General features: G+C 37.4%; 1 long non-coding RNA gene across 1 annotated transcript; it reads left to right on the plus strand.

The window, feature by feature from the left end:
- Positions 1-1,529: 1,529 nt before the first annotated feature.
- LOC137468716 (uncharacterized) lies at positions 1,530-22,786 on the plus strand. Its single transcript, XR_010996131.1, has 4 exons — positions 1,530-3,181; positions 8,800-8,900; positions 19,949-20,074; positions 22,643-22,786. It is a non-coding gene; the product is annotated as an uncharacterized lncRNA (long non-coding RNA).
- Positions 22,787-26,408: the final 3,622 nt, after the last annotated feature.

A 26,408-nucleotide genomic window follows, 5' to 3' on the forward strand; every position in this document is an offset into this window, starting at 1 on the left:
AGACTTACACACTAAAGCAGAATAGAATCTGAAAAATATAAAAGCTAAAACTTGAGGCATCGCCAATGCTTCTTGTAAAATACAAGTAGTGATATTGACAAAAGTTATTGCCATTTTGTAATATGGTAAAAACAAACCAGTCCTGAACATACTCCTTTAAATCCCTTCTCCAGTCTTCAGAGCAAAATGCCCTGATTGTTTTGGAAGTGGAGGAAACAAGCAGTTTTTGAATACTAGTTTTGGAAATCCTGTTCTTTCTATAATTGTGGAAGGCAGAGAGCAACATTAGACACACGTGGAAAACATGATTTTATTTTCCTTTCTCTGGCAACTGCTTTTTCTAAAATCCTTTCAGCACTTTTAAGAAAAATTTAAAGTGCCAGAAAATTCAAGCACAAGGTAAAAAGTGTTTATAAAGGGAGTGCCAAAACTGGGAAAATGTGTAACAGCAGCAATATGAAATTGGATATATTGCTGCTGTGTTTTCTATAGCTGGTACTCTGATTACTGTTACTTATTACTTATACAAGATTATATTTCTCACTCTAAGAAAAGATTGTTAGAAAATAAATGCTATTACTTTGCTATTAGAAGTGAATGAGTACTGAGGTTTTTAACTCTCATTTCTGCAAAATAATTTTGGTGTTCAGTCATACCCCACATTTTTTGTTTGTTTGTTTGGTGGGGGTTTTTATTTGGTTTTTAGGGGGTTTTGTTTGTTTGGTTTTGGTTTTTACAGCTGTCTCCTAAATATAAAATTTTAAATGATCAGGTTGCTTTTGTTTCACTTAGTTATCTAAGTGAAAAAGATGGAGAAGAATGGTGAAGAATGAGTACTAATGATTGCTACATCTATGTCTATGCCTTTCGCATTTTCTTTTTAATGTAAGGTGAGGTTTAAAAAGAGACACTACTTCAGTAAACACCTTAGCATCATTGACATTGGGGACATTATGGAAATTTCCATAAACCTTTAAAAATCCAAATGTTTTCTAGGAGATTAAGTGTTTAAGCAAGAAGTGTTTAAGCAATAGAATGCATCGAAACTATCTGCTCTTCCTTTAAAAACAAGAATGTGGTCTATAAATGCTTTCATAAATTTGTTCCTGTTATGTAGATCTGCAAGTTTTGATAATGCCTAAACAATGTGGGTGTGCTGTTTTATGGTGTTCACGTGAATGTACCCATCTTCTAATGGGTAATAATGGAGTGCCGAGAAGCTCTGGCTGTACTGTTTTAAATACTGTTGTTTTTTTTTTTTTTTTAACTGTTCACTTGGGCATCTGAAAGTCAGACTTGAATTGAACTTTTAAACATTGACTTTTCAGAGTCACAATTGTTTAAAGACATTGAGGAATTTTATTACATAGGCTTGGGAAACACTGTACTCTTAATATGTCTACAATACTGTGTTTTACTACTAGTTCAAAGATCTGATAATCCTATTCCTTAAAAAATGGAAAAATGGTTTGGAATGGTTTTGGTTTGTGTTGTTTTTTTTTTTGTTTGTTTTTTTTTTTTTTTTTTTTTCCAGAGGACTGAGGAGACACTAGTTAAAAATGGAGCAGTTTTAATAAAGGAAGGCTTGCTCTTCTGATAAATATATTTTCTTGCTCATCTGGTAAGAAGCAAGTGTTCATTAGCTGTAAACAGCCAGTTTTTGTTGTCATATAATTCAGGTAAAGTATCTTGTAGAATTTTTTTGCTAATAGAAGACGGAACTGGGCATTCCTTGATCCTACATAACAAAACATTTGCCTGTTCAGCAAACTGAGACTTCAGAATATACCTGCATGATTTTGGGAAGTTAAAGCTACTTTGGAGCATTTGCAGTGAATCAGTGAAACTGATCATGGTATTGAAATAGCCCATCTTCGTTAAGTTTCTGCTATAGGCAAACACTTAAAAATGTTTTTATTGCAACATTTTAAGGCTTAAGATTGTATAACATATAGTCACAATTGTTTACTTGTTGGCCCCCCACCAACTACTTCATAAGGTGTCACATGCTTTGGTTCAGTTTCCAGAAAAAGACTCCTCTTCCTAAATGTGTTAGGTGGTGATGAGATTATCTAATGTAATTTCTTCAGTTTGTCTCTCCAGCTGAATTCATTACTCTGTGAGGGAATTTTCTTGTTGAGGTGGAGATAAGTGAGTCTACAAATCCAGGAGGGGTTTAGCTGTAGCCCTGGAAAGAAATTCTGGCTGGCTCTGTAAGCCCCAAGGCTGCAGGGTGCTGGGAGCTGGGAGCAAACATTAGAGCAAAAAACATGGTGTGCTTGTCTGTGTTATCCCTAGCACAACATTTGGGACAGGATATGGGGCTGGAAGAGCTTTTGACTCTGGCCAGTAGAGCCCATTAAATGTTGTTGTTACCTGAGGGGTCTGAGCCGTCTTGCCTGCCTTCTCCTGCAACATGGACTTCTGTGGCGGGTCCTGTGACACACCTTGGGATCCTCCCGGAAGGGCTGGGATGGGAAACCTCCCCGCCCCTTCTGTGGCTGTTCTCTGCCCATTTCTGCAACAGCAGGTGCACCTGTGCTCAGTCTTCCATGCAATTTGCTGACCCTCCATCAACAAGTGAAAAATCAATCAAAGCAAGGTGCTTGGATAGGGGAGGAACATAAAGTAATTAAATTGAGAAACTTCTATGCCAGCTGTGCTTTGCAGTGCTTCTCAGCTGAAAGCATTTTTTTTGTCTTTCTCCTGTATAAACTAAGGCTGAAATTTAATTTGAATGTCTTCTGGTCATGCAATACCCTGGGAATGAGTCTTATAAAACAGCCTGTATCAGGACTGTAAAAATTGTAGACCTGCTTTATCGGAATGAGCTTTAACTTTTTTATGTTAGTACAGAATAATTAGCAGAAAAGCAAAATGCAATTTTGCCTAAAAGAATGGCAGTTCTGGGGCTTTACCTCACCTATAGCCTTGCAAGGCTTTTAGTATCCTGTCAAGCAGTCTGTCAGACCAGGAATGCTGAGAGCATTCATTTTTTACTTCAGTTCTTTTCTTACAGGAGCTCAAGTGACTCCACTGAAACTCTGGCATTTATCACAGACAAAATTAGGTCAGAAGAGAGCACAGAGGTACTGAACTGAAAAGAGATAAATTCATCTTTAGAAGAAAAAGGGAAGTCTCAAACTCCAAAGTTTGGTTTAATTTGTCTCCTCCACATAAGGTAAGACCTTTCCTAAGGGATTTTCTAGATAAGCTAATGGTGTCTCTGATATAAATGTACTATTAATTTTTGTAGGAAGAATATTAATAATTTTTTTTTTGTTCAGCTATATAACTTAAAGTAACTGAAGAACATTATTTTTCCTAAAATTAAACAAAAGCAGCCTAGGGAAGACTCTGTCCCAGTTTGGTTTTGTGGTTAGTGTCCAGTCGTGGAAGTTGCTGAGCATGTTTAGGTAGCAGCAAGAGTGATGGGATTTATATCTCATCATTAATTGCAGGACCCCAGTACTTGTATTCTGGTTCCTGTCAGTCTGGTGGTAAAGCTGATAGATAAAATCTGATTGTATGTAGGACTGACTGGTGGTGTGACATTATCTGATGTGAAAAATTACAGCTTTACAATTTGCATTTAAAGAAACAAATATTAGGATCTTTGCTATAGAACATGTTCCTTGATTGCAGAGGCTGTTACAATGTAGATAAGGCTTGAATTTTTTTGCTGGGCCAATGGAATATATAAATTCAGAAATATCACACTCCCAGGAAATAGCCTCTTGAAGAAGATGCCTCTACCTAAATATATTTCAGAACACACTGGTGCATTTGCCACTTGCTCTTCTTCTCATGGAAATCTGATATTACCCAGATACTTTTTTCTGGAGGAATTCTTCTTGTCTAAAAGCTTTTGCAAGCAATTAATTCTCCTGTGAATTCACTATCTAAAGCCATAACACTTTTATTGCCTCTATCAATAAACTAAATGAGAATGGGTAACTCCAGATTTATCATTTAGTTATGATACAAACCCCCAGTAATTATTGAAAACTTTCTTACAACCAACGTACAACTCTGCAAGAGGGGCATAGTGGTTCACACTGCAGCACTACATCTAGCATTTAATAATCCTGGTGAATCAGTCTTTTGCAGCAGAGGGGATGTGGGGATGAAGATTGGAAAGGGGAAGCAGGATACACAGGAGATGGTTTCTGACAATTTTCCTAGTGTTAATAATGTGTTACATCATGTACTGTGTATCAGTTAAAATAAAAATATTTAAATCCAGCGTGAAGGAAGTCAGGAAAACACATGTGATTCCAGATATTCTGTGATGTGTATCAAATCAAGGTTATGAAGAGAGCTCACATAGTCCAAGTGAAAATAGAAAAGAAGAAAATTTGTCATTTGGACCTTATTACTCATTGCTCATAGTTGGGATTCAGTACAGTGGTGTTTAGAAAACCACCTAGACCTATTTTGAATACAGAATAGATACTAGTTAAAAAAAATAATAAGAAAAAATCTTATCTGAATGAACATTTTGTTTTCCCTTATCTCTTAACAAAACTGTGTGGGAGTGTACTGCTGCTATGCAAATTGTATTTGACAAAAGCAGTAGGTGTCTGTTTAAGAGCATCTCTTATCATCGAGTCATTTCTAATAATAGCTTAACTTGTGATACTCCTGACAGTACAAAGAATTTTCATAAATATTTTATAACAAATTGTCAAATCCTTATGTAAAAGCATTTACTGTATTTGCAGCCATATCTTTGGGGTGTAAGACACTAACTTTTAAAGCAAATTGATTTTAAGAATTATTATTCTCATTTAGCACATCCCATGGTAAAGTCAGATTCTGAAAGGTGAGGACAGACTTTTTATAAGGTTGGTAAATCAAAGTTAGTCTGTCCAGATCCTACTGTTATTGCTAGAACTTTTAATTAACCAGCTTCTAAAGAATTACCACATCTGCATATAGGAAGAATAAATCACTGAGGTAGAAAGCACAAGACCTTCTTAATGTCCTTGTAAATAACATGGAAAATCTGAAGATTTGCCTGGAAGCAGTTGTAAAAGAAAAATCTAGTTTAATATGCTGACCTGATTCTGTTCCTCCTGGTAACCTTGCTATAAGGTTTTAAGTCAGATGGAGCATATCTGAGAATGTAATAGAAAGCAAAATAGATAATGAAGTGTTTTAAATGAATTGCAGAGAAATATTGGTAACTTTCAGTTTGGAGATGGGATTTTATTCTTGTTGTTGGCGTTTTGGCCCTTCAAGTATGGTAAATGATTTTGGAGAGTAAGTGTGTACATCAAAGTGTGTTTGTTTTCATATGCTGTCGCTTAAATTAAAAAAATAAAATCCTGTGGTTTTGTGCATATGTATTAGTGTACACACATTACATTTCATTGAGATGGGAGGTAATGATTGTTTTCTTAAGGGTAACAGATTGCATTTTAACACAAGCTTTAGGAACTTAATGATGTTTTTTATCTATTTCTACCTCAAATGGATGCAGCTATTATTTTCTTCAGATTTAATGAAAAGAAATACATTAAACTACCTTTTCTTCATCTTAAGTATCAGCCTTGTTAGGTACCACAGCTTAAAAACAGGACTGAGAAAAGCTGTGTCTTTCAAAGCAATAGTACATTTTTAAAGAATATGATAATGGGGAATTACAGTAGCTCAAACTACTTTCTCTGATACCAAATGCTAGAGAATTTATCTTTGAAATGCTCCCAAAGCTGCAGTTGCTCAAGGGCTATAAGGGGCAATCATTTGAGACAAGGAAAAGTCAAATGTCTCTTTTGAAGTGCCAAATTGTATTTTTTCAAGCAGTATTCTCAAAATGGAAGATACAAGTTCAGAGTCTTTTGCAGGAGAGCTTCAATGCAATGTGCACTTTGGAGGAAAGTCACTGTGGTTTAAGAGTGAGTGGTAAGGACTTTTTGCTGTACTAAATGAAAGAGCAGGACTTCAAAGTTCAGTGTTTGCCTTGCAACATTTGCCAGTTTCTGATGTCCAGACTCTGAAGTGAGGTTGATCTTTGCTCTCAAAATTACTCATTTTGTCTCAGAGGTTGAAATGGTCAGGGAGAAGCCAGACCCCCACTACGGCTGAATTCTAGCTTTCATTTCAGCAGACTGCTTCCAGGTAGGAATTGTCAGAATGCCTGCACAGCTCTGCCTTGTACAAGTGGAGCTGATGGGAAATTTTCTAGTTAAAGAAACCTGATCTGATTCATAAGAAATCTTCCTGACCACCTTTTGGGTGAGTGGAAGAGGAGAAGAGAGAAAGGTTGGGCTGTCAAATAGCAAGTAACACCATTGTGAAAGCTCCTACCAGGAAGCTGAGGTTCATGTTGAGGTTTCTGCCTTGCTTGCATGAGTGGAGAGGCTCCCCAGCCACCAGCTATCCAGGCAGAGTCTTCTTGCACTGTTTATACAAAGTGGGATAGCTCCAGCAGAGCCAGAGGTACTTTCTTCAAAATAACTGGTGATCAGGTTACAGCTTTGGGATCTTGGAGATCAGAGTTCAAAACCTCCTTCTGAATCACTGAGAAGAATTCCCTTTTGTAACAACTTGAACACAATGTTTCTGTGTCATGTAAAATCCCACTCTGAGCAAATCCAACGCAACTCTGTGCCTCTGTCTCAGAAGGCCAGGTGGGCCCTGAGAGCCAGGGTGTCCTGAATCTGGGACTACAATTGTGAATGAATAGCAAAATTTGAAACTCCTTGATTTCTGTCCTGATGAGACTCATGTTCAGCTGTCGATCTGCCACAGGATCTCTCTGTTAGTTTGTAGGGCAGTCTGTAATAACACCACATGGGTACTGCTGACAGGGTGGAACGGGCATGTGACCACACGACCTTCTCTTACTCCCTCCTAGCTCTTGCAGAATGCTTGCTAAAGGCCAGGCATTGCTGCCATCACCTGCTAGGAGTGAGTCAGGGTTGTGGAGGGTGTTAGACTGTCTGTGAGATCCCAGCTTTACCCTGAAAGGTATGGAGGCAATGAGGGAACTGGAAAAGGAGGGAAGTGCAAAAGAAAGCAAAGTATAGATTAAATATTATCCCACATACAGTGAATTAAAAGTTCCTGCCTAAAATAAGGGTGGTCCCCACTAAGTGAGCCACAAATTGGCTGGCTAAATAGAAGATGACTGCATGATAATGGACTGCTGTGAACTGATTCTTATTTCAGCAAATGGGACTCACTTTCCTCCTATAGATCAATCTGTTGCGAGACATCCACGTGACTTTAGCCTTGTTCTCTTGTCTTCTTCATTGCGTCCTCCTTGCTTTATTCCCTCACTGTCCACTCCAGGCCTCTAATCAAATTGCTGCCACCTGCTTCTTGCCTCCTTGTCTGCCCCGCCTGTGCTACTGCTGTCAAGGGCCACCAAATTGATCAGAGGAATGCACCACCTCTCCTGTGCAGAAATGCTGAGTGAACTGGGATTGTTCAGCCTGGGAAGGCTCTGAGGTGATCTAATTTCAGACTTCTGTTACCTGAAGGGAGCCTACAGAAAGGATGAAGGCTATTTATAAGACTATGTAGTGACTGCGCAAGGGGGAATGGCTTCAAACTGATAGAAAGTAGGTTTAGACCAGATATGAGGAAATAATTCTTTGCTGTGTGAGGCACTGGAACAGGTTGTCCAGAGGACTTGTGGATGCCCATCCCTAGAAGTGTTCAAGGCCAGGTTAGATGGGTCTCTGAGCCTAGAGTTCTCGTCTAGTGACAGGTGTCCCTATCCCTGGCAGGGGTGTTGGAACAAGATGAGCTTTAAGGTCCCTTCCCATGCAAACTATGAAATCAGACTGAACAAGATTTGCCCATGCTGTACCCAGGTGTGTGTTCAGGCATGCTTCAGTCATTTCAATAAAATTAAATTAAATTATTGTGCTTTAAGCTGCAGAGAATTTATAGATCAGTTGGGCTTTCTGTCTTTCTGAGGAAGGCCTGTTTGGAAAATTACCTCTAAATATTTTTAAATGTCAAAATATACACCTAGATGAAGACAAATTTCTTGCACTCAGATAAGCATGTATTCCAGAACATATTGAAAAAAAAAAACTTGATGCAGTAAATGCAGTTTTCTGACGTATGAGAATAAATGCAACAGTGTTAACTGCACGAGCAGTGTGTGTGTGTTTGCAGGAATAAAACCCAAGGTTAGTGGGACCGCAGAGCCCAGTGTTCCATCCCTGGCAGTTACCAGCACTGGCTGCTGAAGGAAGAAAGTGTAACTTATCAGCAAACAGTAAAACTTCCCAGGAATATTTTCCTAACCTTCAACAAATTGTAGTTCAGGAACTTTATGAACCAGGGGTAGCGACTCTGCAGTAAAAAACCAAATAGCTACACACTGAGTATTTGAAATGAGGGAGTGAACACTCATTTAGCAAATGTAATATGAGCACATAAAGAAAGTCTTTTCAGTCTGTTTATACAATTGAGATGGGGAATTAATTTCCCCATTTCCTTCCTTATGAATGTTTTACTTAAGAACATTTGTACTATTTTTAGTGGAGTTCTGAAAACAAGGGTGAAGTCCCATGGTAATGAGTGATTTGATAGGGGAAATCAAAGAGTCATATTTAAAAAAACGTTAAGAAGTGTTCTGGATATTGTGAATAGTGTTTCCTATTCCTATTGCAATTCTTATGTTTAAAGGTGAGTAAATTCTTTTAAATCTTGGGGCCTGATAATTCATTTATAGGTGAATTGGTTTAGCATTAGTAGGATGTTTAATCCATTGTTTAAGACAGTAATACAAATGTGAGGATGACCAATTATTCTGTTTATGTGATTTCATTGTAGGCACTGATACACATCTCTGGAGAATACTTTCAGGCAGCCTGAAAAGCTGTTTCATGCAAAATTTCCTCATGTGCTTTCTCTAAGAATCTTCTGACAAGTAGGTATCTATTTTTAGTTCATTACTATTCAAGTTTTATGTAAAAATATTAAACACAAAACTATTTCTTTGTTGTTGTTATTGCACAGATGCAATGAAAAGTAATAAGTGAAGATTAATTTGTGATTTTTTTTTTTTGGAGAGCAGGATGTAGAAAATGCATGTAATTTAATTTCTAATGCAAATCTTTCTGTGTATCAGTGCATGATCACTTTTGTGATCCAGTTTTAGACCATGGTCCTTAAAATTAAACTATAAAAGATCATAGTAGTAAGAGTATTCTGGGAATCTGGTGCTTTTGGCTATGAACAAACACTTGGAAAGTCTGTCCAGCAAATCTTTTTTAGAGATGCCTGGAGATCTTTCCAACTTAGCCTATCTGGAATCTGAATCTTATCTAGCAGGAAGGAGATTTGTTCCAGGCCTCACTTCAGTGGTGACTATTTATACATTAGTCCGTTGTCTAAAAAGTAGAAGTAATATTGGAGTTTAAATTAGTTTAAATTATCTTTTCTTCCTGCACAGGAATGGCAAAAGGCCGGGTCCTCCTGCCAGCAACCCTTACAGATCCACCAGTTTTCATCTCCCAACTGCACACTAGTGCAGGACGGAAAACACTCCTGGTGGGAAGGGTGTTCATTTGGATTGTAAGAGTGTATTGTAAGATGTGTGTGTGTCTGGAATCCAGTTGTTTCAGTGCCCAAGAAAATGGTCTAAACGTGATCCTCTTTCCACAAAAGAAAGATTCTGTTGGCCTCCACTTCTCTAAGTGGCACAGGTAGAGAGATTCAGGTGTCTGTTCAGGTTTATGCCTGAATCAGCCTTTTGAAATCATGTGTGCCTCAATTTTAGTACCTGATTTTTTTTTTCCCTTTAGGTACCTAAATTGTCAGTAGATTTGGCCTTCAGTCTACTGTGATAATTCTTGTTCATGACAAACTCCCTCCACTCACACTTCAGAGTTTTGTGAACTCGTGTAGATGTGATCAATTTATGCTAAATTTGTGTGGTTAATTTCTGTCTTGTGGCTGGTTTATTTGTGACTGTTAAGCTTCTGTCAATGAAGAACTTTAGACTAATACAGGAAAGCCATAACACTTAGAGACCTGCAAGGTGATGTGGATGGTCTGAGGCTTTAATGTTCCCATTGCCATGGTTGTTTGCCAATCTCCTATCTTCTCTAATTGGAGCATAACAGCCCTGGCCATTTATCATTAAGCATTGCAACATCAGTCTCTGGCCTTTTGCTGAACTCTGAAGAATTGTGACTTTTCTTTGAACTCTCAGCTTTTAGTTCCAGTGACCCTGTGGCCCATTTATAACTGCTGTGCCATTTATCACTCTGGGGCTTAGAAATATGGTTTGGGGGAAAGACTCAAGTGCAATCATTCACACCTACGGCCTCTTTGTATTTGGACTTCACAGTTTCTGTGTAGTGTAACTGATAGGGAGAGATTAGTTACAAAACTGTAATTCCATTGAAGGATTGTGATAATACCCTACCATAAACTGCATATGATGCTCAAGAGGTTTGACATCACTGGGGTTCTGAGATTAAGTTACAGCATCTACTATCAGTCTCTGTCAGAATCTGTTTTAGAAGATGCTTTTTGTGCAACCCCAGTATAAAATATAGAGTATTTTCTGAGTTAGGAGACTTGCTGTTGCATTAATCGTCTCAGAGTCCTGTTAATAGTTAAACTATAGCATGACATAAAACAGATTTGGTACAAAAAGACAGAAATATTTATTTTGCCATGCTACAGAGGAATTCTCTGTACTGACTACTAACAAGGTCTTGGGATATCAATTTGAATCAGAACTTCTTTGGCATTTTATCTGTTTTGTGCTCTAAAAAAGAAAAAAAAAACAAACAAGCAGCATGTAAAACTCAGAAAGAGTTACTGATTAGCCTGAAGTATCATTTCTGGAAAGAAATCAGTGTATATTTTACAAGCAAAACAAACTGACTCCTTATTCTTTTACATTACTCTATCCCTGTACAGCTTCTGCTATTTGCACACACTAACATACACACTTACTGTTCCTGTGCCCCTAGAAAACTATGGCTTCCCCTTCCTTAAGCTTTTCTTCATGTCTTTCTTTTATCTGATTTTATTTTATTTCATTTCTCCCTCCCTCTACCTTTTCTTGTAAATTTTTCCATTACTTATGGGAGAAACTGCTGAATATGTTGTGCTTTAATGTGACTTTGGCCAAAGAATGCTAATTTTAAAGTGATTTGCCCTTGTGTAGAAGAAATTAGGAATTCAAAACTTCATCAAAGTATGAAGTTGTGCATATGACTGAGAGATCTTTTCACAATTCATATGAGGGAAACTAGGTAAGGGAAGAGTTCAGACAGATTAATTGCTCCAAAATTTTAGGAAGAACTTTCTTCTTCTGAGAATAACTCTCCTGTTATGAGAAATAGATCAGGATATTATATCAAGGTTTGGAATTTTATTCCATGGGGAAAAAAAAATTCTTTGAAATGAGGGAAATGTTTATTTATTTCTTCACTAAAATGTGAACCACACAGGAGAATGATTAGAATTATTTCCCTTGTCATTCTCTAATAAAAGACTCCCATTTTTATGTAAGAATCAAAAAGTTTATTCACTATTCTTCCTTATGCTTCATTTTGCCTCCCATGTCCAGACTTCCTGATTGCATGATGTCTCCTGCCATTCCATCCCTTCATGAACACAACATTCCTGTGCTGTGCTATGATGTAGAATGGAAGGGAGGCTGCACAGGTGCCTGAGCCCTTTTCCTAGTGCCTGCATTCAGTGTACTTTTTTAGGATAGAAAAATGTTAAGTTCTTGTAAAGATTTCAATTTATTCCAGAAAAGTAATAAAATATTTTGAGATATATTTCCAATTTCACATTAAAACTGTGCCAAGGCATCTGACAGCTTTCCTTGCATTTTCAAATCCACCTTTCTCTTTACTATAGAATGTATAAAGTTCTATAGTAGCTATATAATCTATCTATTGCAGCCTCTCTGGTGCAACTTGGTTTTAGTATAAATTTCATGGAAATTTCCAAGTTTATTAGAAGGAAAAAGCAAGTGATAAGAGATGAGCAATCAAAAGGACCAATTATACAGAAATTTTCAAGCCACAAAAAAAAAAAAAAAAAAAAAAAAAAAAAAAAAAAAAAAAAAAAATTGTGGACATAATTTTTATTTTTCAGCTTTGGATCCCCAGTGCATATAGATACTTCCTTGTAATTCTGATTAAAATATCTAATTTCCAGGTGAGACATAAGATTGGAGAGATGGGGTTTTTTCCTTCAGTCTCACCATTTCCTGTTACTCAGCTGTGAGTAGTTACATGCCAATATTCAAACTTTGCCTCCTCAGCCTTACATTAAGCTTTGCAGTAATTACCATTTAGAATAAAGAAATGTTGTGGTATCCCAGTGCAGCCATTGGTTATGTGCAATGCCACTTATGTTTAATTAGCAGATAATTGGTCATTAGTATTTGTAAATGTTATATGAACTGCAAGCCTTTGCTGTGTTGAAAGGGTTTCAATTTTCATCCATTCAGGACAAGGCACTTAAACCACTTTGTCTCTATATTCAAAGTTAGTATTCAAATGAAGCCCTGTAAATCTTTGTTCCCCTCAAAGGGGAAAATGTAAATGACATGAACCAGTCACCATGAGATGTTTTACTGCTGGCCTGCTCAAGATGATGTCGTTTATACAGTGTTTCATAAATCAGTTGAGCTTTAGTGTCATTTGAAATGCTCCATTTAGGTTTAAAACTAAACTGAAGCAGAGACATAGAAGAAAGGGAAGGTTATTCTGGTTTAAATGTAGAAAACCTGGTCAATTGTTTGATTCTTGCATTATTTACTACTGGAAGCTTCTCTGGCACTTCCTTGCTCTCTATTGTTCAGCAGTATTTAGTTCATATTTTTTAAAATTTCTATTTCACAAATATTGTGACAAACATTTTGGTTGAAGCTTCAATATATTTGTTTTGGAGTTTATGTATTATGTGTAAAATAGGGTTAGTATTACTCCTGTTTTCTAAACAGGCATGGGGTCCTCTCATAAAAACAAAACAGAACAAAATGAATATTCTTCTTCTAGAATTTTGAAAAGGGGTCTTAATATATTTTTGCGGACGATTGTCTCTTTGTGACAAGAGAGCTGATTGCATAACTCTGCCTCTGTAATAAAAAAATATTGTCTAAGAAGTAGGTGCATGTGTTTTAGAGCTACCTGGGTGGAGTGAGTTTTAATTTTTCCTAAACAGTTCAGAGAGCATTGAGTATTGGTCTGTGTATTGTAGTGATACAACATCATACTTTTCAGATAGCCTCCACACATGCTCTTCTTTTTGGGGAGTAGCATTAACTTTTTTTTTTCCTGAGCCAGTAAACCCCAGGAAATTTCCCTCCCAAGTGTGCCCAAGGGGAAATTGAGACAATTAAGTTATTTGTATTTTTGGTTAGTTTTTTTTTCTCAGTGGTTTATGAAAAATTAAATAATTAAAATTTGACTATAAATAATATACTGATCTTGCTCTGCTGAGAGGTGCAATGTTGTCCTTCTCAGTAGAAGGACAATTTAGACTGTTAATAAAATGAGCTTGCTCAGCTGTCCAGGGACTGAAGGGGCAAGTGGGAAAGGAGGGACCAGCAGAAGCTGCACAGTGGTAAAACACAACTTTTAATTCACCAAACCTACCCTTGCTTCTGCAGCTCCACACAATTTAAAGAGGGTTTTTGTATGGGTTTTTTTTTGTGGTTTTTTCTTCATATGGTTTATGTGATCTGTAATAGATAATATTACCCCTCCCAATCAGATTTGAAAAAAATTGTAGTGGCTGCTGACACTGTTTTGTAATGTGATTTTTTAACATCCTGTTCTTCAAATGTGACGTTCAGGAAAAAAGCTTTTATTTTAGTGACAGCAAAATGCCTGCAGCTTGGATTCCTTGAAAAAGTGAAAATGCTTTGTGACATGAATGCAATTTACCCTTAACATTTTCTGTACAGTGCTCTCTGATCTGTTTGCTTCCCATGTACTTTCAACCCCACTAAAAATGCCTTAAGGTCCCACTTGATAACACTTGTGAGCCAAAGCATGCTGAACTTCTGAAAGCTGATCAGAATGGTCTGCAAAAAAAAAAAAACAAAAAAACATGCACCTGAGTGTTCAAAAAGGCTTGGGAGAGATTGCTTTCTCCCAGAGCTGGCTTTCAGTTTCAGATTTGATGATGATTCCCCTGCTTGGATTTATGTGTACATATTGAGGATTCATTTTTGGCAAGTCTCTACTTCTGAATATTACAGTACATGAAAATTCAGACATGCAAATACATTTTGAAAGGTGGTATCTTGATTGATATTTCCTTGAGTTCTTTATTGTAGGAGAGCAAGAGGAAGAAGAATAATGATGCAGCAAAAATGATCCTACAGCTTTTATGTGGGAAGTTGTGAAGGGAGATGCTGACTCAAAAGGAAAAAAAGGAATAGAATATCTAGTAATGGTGCAGCTGATTTTGCGTCTTTCAGGTTTTTTTTTGTTTTGTTTTGTTTTGTTTTTGTTTTTCCATAGTTGCATAACTTGGCGTTATGTATAAGTATGACTTTGCGTATGATTTTCTTTTTTAAAATTATTTTAATGGAAAAATTAAAAAGGTTGGATAATTTTCCTTTAGTCTATTTCATTAGAAGCAACCTATCCTAATTCTTCCTGAGGAGGAAGCAGATGCTGCAAATACAGTAGCACATGTTTAAATATAATATACATCAGGGAAGGGTGGCTATTATGTGTGTAATAGCATTATGTAGAAAAAATAGTGGACAGAAAGACTGTCCACTTGAAGCAATTTGAGCACAGATGTGCTCTTAGGACCATTTTGAGCTTACCCTGAATGCTCTTACAGCTTATCATAGGCTCTGTCCTGTCATCTACACCCAAGTTCAGCTGTATTTAGAAAGCCTTTTCTTTCCCTCTGCAAGGCAGTTCCATGTATAGACATATTGTCTAAAATATATATTCTGTACCCAGTTACAAATTATTCATCTTTTGTGCTTAGATTGAAAGAGTTTATTAATGACCACTGTGAAAACATTCTGGTTTACTACATGCCTTATATGATTTCCTTCATACCTAGAGACCCTCAAGAAAAAATAGTAAACAGAAAGGACTAGAGAGTTATTTTTATTGTAGTTGTGCTTGAAAACTCCACCCACTGTTATGGTTCTGCTGACTCACTTTATGTGGAAAGAGAAAAAATTTGATTTTTTTATTGTCTCATTACACAAGACTCTGAGATGGAAAAAACAATAGTATTGCTTATTTTGCAGAGAGAGTAGAATGAAACTGAGGAAAAAAATAAAAACTACACAGAGGGAGGAGATTTTCATGGCCTCAACACAAGGATGATTAAAAGTTTACAATTTCAGATTCTGAACACTCATAATTTAGTTTTCCCATAGCAGTAGGCTGCTTATACATACCTTCTCTGTATTTCAATTACCAAATAATTACTGAAAAAAATGGAAGATGCTAGCTGAAGATTTTGAGTTTTGGCTCTTGGGAAATCTGCTTGTTCTTGATTTTAAAAAAGTAACATAAGAAATGTTTGGAGGAGCTGGGAAAAACCTCACTGAGTTTCAGTGTGTAGTTCAAGGCATTTCTATGTTTTCCATTTTCTTTGTTTTCCATATAGTTTAAATCTATGGTATGATCAGTGGGTTTTTGGAAAATATTTTTTCAGTTTGGGAGTCCTACTGGTAGAGGACCACTCTAGGACATAACTCTCATCTTATTTAAGCAGTTGGTACATTAAGAATTGTGGCTTGGTTTCCAGCTTTGGATCTTACTGTTTTAACTTGAAAGAAATTTTCACATTTAAATATGATCTACTGTTCTTTTTTAAAGTTGTTTGTTGCTTGTATTTAAAGTATAAATAGTACTATTTCATTAAGCTATTGTGGTCTAGAACCTTTATTTGTACCTCACTCTGATCTTACTGTAAAAAATAAAAAATAAAAATAACCCCAGCCTTGGAAATATAAGGAATGACTTTGAAATGTTTGTTAGGCCTCAAAAGTCTTTGTATTAATCTATTTGACATTAAATATGCATTTTTGACACAATAGTAGGAATAACTTTCATGCCAATATAGTAATTAGTAGCAGGAATTTTACTGTGTTCTATATAGTTACAGAAAGGCATTACTTCCTAATAATCTTGTCTTCTGTTGTATGTTCACTCTTGTTCTTTGCTCCTGAAGAATACCTATCCTTCAGACTTTTCTCCACAATCCCCACGTGCCGTGAGTTGGTTGCATCATGTTCATAAATACAAACTATTGTGGCGCTGTCAGTCTCCTGAGCTTCTTGCCTACAAATGTGAGCCTTGGCCATCACTTCTCTTCCTTCTTATCACTTTTTCCTTATCAAACACTTCCACTGGATTTGTGAATTTCAGGGGAGAAACTGTTTCAGTTCAAGAAATAGGGCAAAATTGGTCTGAGACTTGAAAGGTTTTTTTCCTCCCTTTCTTGTCTGCCGCATGCAGTGAAATTTTACTGCGTGTTTATTTTTGAGATTTTTCAACTTTCAAAGTCTGAAAAGGGATATGAATGCTTTGCTGTGAGAGATAGTCCCTCTCTTTAAGAGGATAAAGGACAGGTGGTCCCTCTCCTTTATGAGGATACCAGAATGTCAGTCATGGGTGTGCTTGGATAGGCTTCAAGTAATAACATGTGAAAGGCAACACTGAAGCCACATTTAAAACACCAAGGCTGCAAAACTTTCAAGTGGCAGTGAAGCTGTGGGCACTGACAGAGCTGATGAAGCCACTCACCACCACAAACATGGTTGTTATTAAAAACATACGGACTTAGCACCTGCTTGTACTCCATTGGAAATCTGGTGCCTGAGCATAACTTGTGTGGCCAGCTCACACTGCATCTGCCTCCCGGATCTTCCAGATCCCCATCTCCAGCTCTGTCCTTAGTGCATCACCATGCAGGTCCTTTGGGAAAGTCATGCTTGGCTCCAAGTCTACTTGTATTTAACATTGGGTGGGAAGTGGAAAGCTTCTCTTCTTGCCTGGCTCAGCAGGAGTGCTGGCTGTGGGGCCATGGAGGCACACCGGGAGCCTGCCCTGGAGCCTTTAGTGCAGCACATGGAGCTGGTCCCAGGTGTATTCCCTCCTCTCAGGACTAATGCCTATCCATGGTGCCCTCTGGAGTGACGTGTGGCTCCGTGGAGCGCCACAGTGTTCCTGCTCTTCCCTCAAAGGCCAATATTTGGGTTTGTTGCTGTTTCCCAGTGGGTTCCCACAGGAATCACTCCCTCTGGAGCATGGTGGGGAGAGGCATGTAGAGCAAGCCTTATCCTTGGGCATGGAGCTCTGTGGGTTTCTGAAGGCATGATTTGCTGTAAGAAATAGCTGTTGTGTATGAAACTAGCAGAAATAGAAAGAATTAAGACTGAATAGCTTTCTTTATTTCCTATAATTTGGGGAGGTTTGTTTGGTTTTCCCCTATTGCTAAGCCAGTTGGAGAAACAAGGATCTCTCTGACTCTCCCTTATGGATATTTTTATATAATCCATCAGACCTGAAGTTGTATTATTCTAATGTAAGAATCACTTGATTTTTCTATTTCACATATTTTCCCATGCTTTCTTTTCAGTGAAATCTGAAAATTTCCACATTTAAATGGCAGAACCTTTAGTGCAGAAGCTTGTTAAATACAAAACAAAAGGACTGTATATATTATTCTGAGGTAACCAAATACTATAATCCCTATTTATGTGATGGAGAAATGGAGTCACAGTCTTGTTCAAAACTGTAAAGAATTTGGTATGCTACAGATTTGGAACACAGAAGATTTCTTGGCCCTATGCCCCAACCACCAATAAACAAGGCTTCTTCTTATTAAAGCTCAAATATAACTTTTGATCTAGTACTGAGGGAGAATCCTGCTCTTGGTTTGAAGGTGCATTTAGTAAGCTTGTGTTCTTCCATAACTGACTTGTGACAAACAGATTTATCACCTTATGTTATGTAAGAGGAAAGCTGGCATGTGAGATGCTCCATAAGTTGTAAGGGTAGGAAGGAGGTCCCCCCCCCACATTCCCAGTTCAGCCTCCAAAGTGCCAGATTTTTCTGTGGGAGAATATGCAACATTTGGGTATGAGCCGATATGAGCTTGCACCGTTTAAATATCAGGTTACATCCAATCATTCCATTCTGCTAAAATAATGCTGGTTTCAGTGCTGTTCTTGTCAAATGCCCCTACCAGAAAGGTTGTTGCCCTCTGCCAAAGCTTTGGTTTCTGCAGCAGGCCAGGCCCTAGCTTTTCTGACAGCCCTATTTGCTGTTCTATGTCCAGACTTTGTGTTGTTCCATGGTCCAGATGGCCTCAGGTGGCTTTGATTGAGAGTGTGAAGAGTACACAGCTCCTGTGTGGTTGAGGACTGGTTTCAGCAGCTCAGTGTGTGCATTACTACAGGATCTTCCCTTTGCTGCTACTCACAGTCACAGAATCACAGAATCATTTATGTTGCAAAAGATCTCCAGGATCATTTGGTTCAACCTTTGATTGATATTCACCTTATCAACCAGACCATGGCACCAAGTGCTATGTCTAGTAATTTCTTGCACACTTCCATTGAAGGATGACTCCCCCACCTCCCTGGGCACCCCTTTCCAATGTTTAGCAATCCTTTCCGTTGGAAGAAATTCCTCCTGGTGTCCAACCTCAACCTTCCCTGGTGCACCTTGAGGCCATGTCCTCTTTCCCTGTCGCTGGTTGCCTGGGAGAAGAGACTGACCCCTATCTCTCTACACCCACTTTTCAGGTAGTTGTAGAGAGTGATAAGGTGTCCCTGAGACTCCTCTTCTCCAGGCAGAACAATCCCAGCTCCCACAGCTGCTTCTAATAGGACTTACATCTACCTTGAGTGTCTGTCTCCTTGTGGGTCCCTGGAGCTGCCGTGGGTTGCACCAGCTGAGACCTCACCTGGTGTGTACTGATTTTGCAAGAGCAGTCCCAGCTGGGATGATGAGCTCTGGCTTTCTATGTGTCTGATACAAGCAGAGTAGAGAAATTCTATATCTCACCCATAGCAATTGCTTTAGCAAACACCAAAATAGCTCAAAATACTGGAAAAGTTTTATGAGCCTCTCACAGGCTTAAATTGCTTTTATGTACTGAGAAAAGTAGTGAGCCTAAATGCAACCATTCCAGGAGGTTTGATGTCACTCCTAATGTTCTAGTAGATTATGTGATTGCACTGAGATGCAGAACTACACATTTCAATTACAGTTTCCAGGCTCTAAGTTTTCTAACCTCTTCCAGGATTTGTCATAAGGGAATTGTGCAGCATTTTTGATTTCTGGTACGAACCTGGAAGAGTTAATCATTCTTTCTGTAAACACCTGAGATTTTAGCAGTTGATAAGTTTCTTGCCTATTTCTGAATGCCCTCTTGAACTTCAGATTAATCTTCTAAACACTAAGGGCTTTAGGAGCTCATGATATGATGGGAATATTTGTACCTATTGTGACTTACTTTTTCATTACCTTGATGGACATTTAAAAATGGATATGGATAAATGAGCAGATTAAAAGTGAGTGCAACAACTAAGCCCTATATGTATTTGGGGAAAACATAACCCAGCTGTAGAGGTGAGCTATTGGAACATTACAAAGTGCTTTGCTTTTACATCCTCTTTAGTTGCTGGTAGTATTGCAGCTCTCTGCTACTATTACCTGTAGTGTATTGTAATTAATGTAGAAAAGATGCTGGGAAGACTTGTTACATCTTTCAATTATTAGTTCTAGGTTTGATGATGTTCTACAATTTAATCCTGCAAATACTGAGGGTTTCCAGTAGAGGTCAGGATGACATTGTCAGATATTTTGTAAGCATGTTGACCTGAATAGGAACCATCTAAGATTTTCCTTATTCTCACAGGCAAAACATTTGGGTGGGATTTGTTTGTTTTACCTTTTCAATATGCAGATAAAGCACTGTATAATTATTTTGGTTTCCTCTCCAGACTTCATCAACAGCTTTGTAAAGTTTGATGGCAAACATATCAAATTTCTTCAAAGAATGTGATGGTTGGGAATAAGGAAAAACAGTGGGAAGGGGATGAGCCTGAAGAGTTAATGCTGCTATTGAGGTAAATGTCTGTTACAGTGCAAATGTTAAGACTAGGGGACCTGCGAAATTGGTTTAGAATAGTTTTAATTTTTTATACTGTGTGTAAATTTGTACATAAATATATATATACACATTTTTATATGCATACATATATCACACATACCTACACAGATATATTTATATATATCAGCATACATATATTTTTATCTAAGACTGTGCTACACGCACACAGGAGCAGCACTTAGGCAGCCTTTGCTTTGGCAACTCATCTCTACTTTTTCATTGTAACTGCTGTCTCCTGGCTTTAGTAGAAGAACAGATCTGGCTGAAAAAGTAACCCTATGGAGAAGAAAAAAAAAAAGTTTTTGGATTTTCTTTTTCACCCACACCAATTACTTGATTGGTTTTGCAGCATAGTCATGCAAATAAACATATCCACCCAGGGCACTGAGCTATTAGTGGAACAAGAACTGCCTAAACTACCACGGTGACTGCAAAATGCTGGGGAACATAGTTTGTATTTTAAAATACTAAATCCTTTTCTAGATTCTGGAACACAGTTTCCTGACTGGGGTAGATTTTGTGCCAGGTTCTATAATGCAGAACCACAAAGTCTGTGTAGCCTTGTGCACAGGCACATCACAGAACTGCTTCACTTCCCTTATTTTGCAGAGTTCACCGCTGGCTGGCATTGCAATATATGTTTCTGTTTTCAGGTTTGTGTTGCATTAAGATCTCAAGTATATCTACATATGTGCTCATGCACGCACTACACACAAGAAGTTACCTGTGTTGTATTTAATGCCTTCTTGTGCTTACAAAACTGTGGCAGTCAGGCTCCATGTACTCACTGGCACACTGGTTAGTGGCACATCAGCAATTTACAGGTTTCACACACTAACCCTTTTGCAAAATGTGTGTTCTTCTTCTCTGGATGTGTGTAGGGCTCAACTCTTGCAATCCAGCCTTCAGTGGGCATCCACTGCAGGTGCATTCATGTCACCACTGTTCAAAGACTCTTCAGCATCTGTGTTCCAAAAGAGCTGGAGCAGCCTGTTGTTTGCTGCCCCTTAGACAAAATGGCTTTCTCCACTTTCGGTAGACACCAACTACAAACTGCAGGAAAAATCCAGGCCCCGAAATGCAGTTTGGTTACCTAAACAGGATAAGATGATGTTCACCATCTCTGAGTATAGAAAGTGTTATGGAGAAAGATAAATAGCTGAGGGTGAGGTGCAGTAAGATGACTCTGAAATGAAATCTACTTTTCCTGATGTCTGCTCTAAATTATCTTGCCATTAAAGGTTTTATCAGACCATGACGTACTTTTCAAAGGAAATAGTGAAAGTTCATGTTGCTGGTGACATTAATAGCTAGACTGGAAAAATCACTTTGAATGCATATAGGGAAGGAACCAAAACTTACAGGGAGATATATTAGGTAGCTCTGTTGGTATTTTTTGATCTATTTATTGCGACAAAATGAAATCAAATATCATGTTTTATCACTTCTGTTTTAGAAATTATTTTGTGTCCACATAGATGTTTCATCTCTGAATTGAAAACAAGGATATTTTGAAATCAAGCATTTCTGGACCAAGATGGCAGCAAATGAAATTAAGCAATGCTGTCTCGTTATCTGCTCTATAATTTATCATAATAGGCAAGCACAGTTTGCAAATTACAAAGTCATCTTACATTTAGGGGCTTAGGTTTTCTTACCATAAAGGAGGTCTGTTTTCTCATAGTGATTCTTACCATTTAAGAAGTCTGCCTAACTGGGTGATGAAAACATACTTATTTTCACATAAATTCTGAGAGAAGTTCATTACTATGCTGGGCATTGGGTAAAGAAGAGCAGTATTTCTCTTAAACTCAAGGATGTTTGGCCCATGAAGACCAAACTACTTCTTCTGAGATGAAAACTGTCTGGGTGCTTGAATTTTAGGTTTATCTTGACTAATCAACTGTTTAAAAAAGTAATTCTGTAGCAGAAGTACATGGCAGGCTTTATTTACTTATTTTGCTTAAGTGCAATTTTAAGAGAAGAGATATTATTGGTAGATATTGGTCCTTGGGCTACTTGGGCTTTATAAAGAATTCTACCTCTTTAGGGTGTTTAGCCCAGTTGCTTTTTAGTTCTTGTCTGTCTCTGCCTGGTGTTTACCCTCAGTATAGGAATACAGAGTGCTCTCAGGTACTGCCAGCTTTTATTCTGTTGGGTTTAAACAAGCTGTTTCCTGCAGATGCCTCCCAGAAAAGAGTCCCACAACTCCCCTGCTTCCTCTGGTAGCTGTTTTCTGTCACCAGCCCGACTTTAACTCATCTTCCCCATAAATGGCACTCTTCCTGATGGCCATGCACAGTGGCACTCATCCTGTCTTCTTGCAGGCCCAGCTGGCGCTCAGAAAGGCAATGCTGATGGTTACAGTACTCTGTCAAATGGGGTACCAACACTTGAGTCCTCCTTGCCTTATTTTTCTTAACTAGCTGCCTTGTGCTATGCCAGAGTACATGGCATTTTGTCTGACTACAAAGCTATCATCCCATTTTGCATTTGGTGGCCTTGATCTCTTGTAATACTCCAGGTAAAACATTTTCCATGGTCACTGGCATCATGCACATCTTGGCAGAATCTAACAGATGAGAAAAAAAGGAAGGATCTCTACTTGAACTTTGCCAGCTTCTAATCTCACTTGCCAAGTTCTCCTCTTTTCTTGACTCTTAGGTAAAGGTTTTTTTTGTAGTTGGTTGTGTGATTTTTTTTTGCTCATTTTATGCCAATAGCTAGAAAACAACTCACTCTAGCTTGTAGTTTGGAACATATAAAGACAATAAAGATGAAGCATGTATTCTCCTTCCTGGTCAAAGCACAGAGTTAACACTATCAATGAGAAAGATATTAAAGAAATAAAGCACAAAAATATTTGTAGAAGTGCTACTTCATTCTGGGAAAAAATACCCACTTATTTCTGCAATATGCAAACCACTGTTTTCCAGTGTAGTGTTTTAGGAATGTTCTCTGCTGTGGAAACACCTACCATAATTTTAATTATTGTGGTTATTGCTGAGTAGTAACTCAGCACTGTTTGTCTTCCAATTCAAATTCAAAGATATTATTTATGTTTCATTTTTATTGCATATTGCAGTCTTACTTCACTTTACTGAATTCTTTTGCAGAGAAGCAACAACATTTACATTCTTATTATTTTTAGTTTGTTTTTGAAATATAAATTCAAAATAACATAGACCATCAAGGGAACAGACTCATCTCCTATCCTGTTTTTTCTGCCCAGATCTCTTTTCTGTAATTTTGAATGTGGCCTTTTATATTTCAGATCCTCAAAGTACTCACACTTTTTACCTCTGATGTCCTAATAGCATCCACTTGAGCTAATGTAGCCTTTCCCACATGAAAAAGTAATCAGAGTAATTTGCTTTCAAATTTAGTTTCTTTAGTACATCATATTTTTAATAGCCAAAAAGTTATGAATAAGTGGTACCATTTTGATAAAAAGAATATAATCTTTATTGCTATTTTCAGGTCATGGTTTGGTCAACAAATACAAGCTATATGTATTAAATCTTGAATGGTTGAGTTTATTTTTTTAGGGAAGCATATGAGTGTAAAAAAGGTTAAATTCTATTGTATCCAGATCTGCATTGAGCTCTTATTGTGTTTACTGTTGCTCCATTCCATATGCTTCTTATTTATATGTACCTGCCTCCCAGTTAAATCTTCATTAACATCTGCAGAGGCTCAGCTTGCTTTCATCCAACATGAAGGATTAGATGTTTTAAACCATATACATATACATACATGTACATTTTTAGCTTACTTTTCTTTTGAACTTCCAAAAGAAGCACAGAATTAGTGGAAAATCCAGAAGTGGAAAGAGATGACAATATTAGAAAAACATTGAGACTCAGAAGTCTTTTAAGTTTTGCATTGCTTCTGTTTTATTTGCACTTGTTTTCCTTTTTTTTTTTTTTAATTCATTGCAAATGTAAATGTGTATGATAATTTTCATTATACAGTATGAGACTGAATGTTGTCTGGAGTAGTTGGTGTTCTTCCAAAAAAGCTCTGATTTAATAAGTAAATTTCTTCAAAAGTCTCCCAATTATGGAACTGATTACAATGGGAAGCAAGTGATCAACTTTACCGCTGTGCTGAAGAAAAATAAATTTACCCCTGCCACTGACACCTTAAGTAAATCATGGGTTGTACATGTTGTGTCTGTCTTCAAATGAACTTGCATTGAAACTCTGACTGTGTAAGAAGATGTAACAAATGCTCACTGGTATAATGATTGGTCTCTGTTTAGTACTGGAAGCACAGAACTAATGTCTAGAATACAGAGGCTGAATTGTTACTCCTAAGGACAAAAAAAAAAAAGAAGTATAACCATTACTTCAGGTCACCACTAAGGTCACTGACAGCACAGCATGGGGGATTCAAGTAGAGCAGCATGACTGCAACTCTCTCATGGCTGTGAAAGAGGTCTTTAGTCCCCATTGCCACTATGTGATTAAATTGGAAGACAGAATACATTCTTTTGTATTTATTTACTTTTTTAAAAATAAAGGAAAAAGAAAGTTTGAAAACAAAATTGAAAAGAATCCATTATAAATAAGCTTCGTTGTTGGTCCTACTGTTTACTGTTCCATGAAGATTTTGTCTGTTAAATTAGTAAAATCAGGGGTGAGTGGGTTGGTGGGGAGACCCCTCTGCAATCCATGCACTGCTTTCTTTAATAATCAGATATGGCCCTGTTGTCACACTGGAGTCCAGCTTTTATCATTCTTGGCAGACAGAGCAGAGCAGCACTTTGGCACTTGACCTGCCCATAAAAACTTGAACAGGAAACAGCAATAAATAATCCACTCAAAGGGCCCTTGAGAAAAGCATTGCACTTGATTCCTTATAGGAATTGCACATTACTCCAGTGAGAATGTGGGCTCCTTCAAAAAACAAGCTTTGTATTGTTAGCATTTTTTTAAATTTATTTTTTATGAACAAATGTCCTAATGGTAGCTTGCAAGATAATTTTTTTTGTGTATAGAAGACCTGAAGGAGGCTTCAAAGTTGCTTGCAGTTTTATTCCTTTTAAACATAGAAATAAACTTACAGCATATACACGCATATCCAAACAGCATTTCAAACAAAGAACAAACCAGCCAACATCTTCCTCCAGAGCTGGTCCTGGCTTCTTTCACATGGGGACCCCGATTTTTCTTGTTCTCTTTTCCATGGCAACCTTCACCCTGCTGAAGTGACCTAAGAGTTTGACTCCAAATCCCTTACCTCAGTCAGAGCACCCCTCCTAACCTGGGGCCTGGTCATTGAACAAGTCATGAGGTGCAAAAACTGCTCAGTTTCTCTAGAAATTTCTTTCCTCATTTTTTGAGGGAAGTGGAAGAGTATTTAATTTCCTGCTCTAGCCTGAAAGAAAAGACTGTTTCTGTTTGTATTTATCACAATCTATTTATAGTCTTTGACAATGTGATCCATTCCCCAAATATTTGCATTAATCTCTGGCTTTTCGCATGAAGTAAATTAGAGAACTAAGGGAATCATTTGTAGTGGGTTTAGTCACACGGTAATTTTTTTCATGTGTGTACAATAATCTAATTTTTCATGTTCATTTCAGTGCCCTGAATGAATCTATACTACTTGGTAAAGAAAAGGGAAATGTTTAATATTTACCAAGAATAATTTGAGACAAGGGGGTTTGTAAAGACTAATATCACACTTACTTTTAGTAAAATAAAACTGCAGAGTTGTTTTGTTGGGTTTTTCAGTTATTATCTTCACTCATGTAGTCTTTGTTTCCAGCTCTGCTAACTTTTAACTAGACTTGGAAATTTTAGGAAAAAATAAAAACAAACCAAGTTTGTTTGGTTGGTGTTTTTAAGGGTTAGTTTTAATGCAATTAAACTAACTCACTTTTCCCATTCTTTAGAAGCCAAACACCTGGATTTTTGGCTGTTTAGATGGGTCAGTTTATTGAAATTATTCTCTCGGCTTGCTGAACATACAGGTATTTAAAGATCAGGACAGTGGTTGCTTAAACCAGAAATTCCATGAAATTTTTTTTCAATTTGTCCGGAATGCTATTTTTCAGAAAGATACAGTACGAGATACAGAGAAGATTGATAAAGTTCTAGGTATTCCAGTCTTGTTTCTGGTCTTGTGTCTGAATTCAAAATTTGCTAACCTAAATGATTATAAATCTTGTTTTAGAGAGGTACAAAAACTAATGTCTCTCTTTGGTTGTACTCTTTTTTTTTTTTTTTTCCCATTTATTTTTGCCCTTTGGGATCCTAAAAAGCACCTAGAGTAACTAATGT

Source organism: Anomalospiza imberbis, chromosome 2 (genome assembly GCF_031753505.1).
Source record: "Anomalospiza imberbis isolate Cuckoo-Finch-1a 21T00152 chromosome 2, ASM3175350v1, whole genome shotgun sequence".
Lineage (NCBI taxonomy): Eukaryota > Metazoa > Chordata > Aves > Passeriformes > Viduidae > Anomalospiza > Anomalospiza imberbis.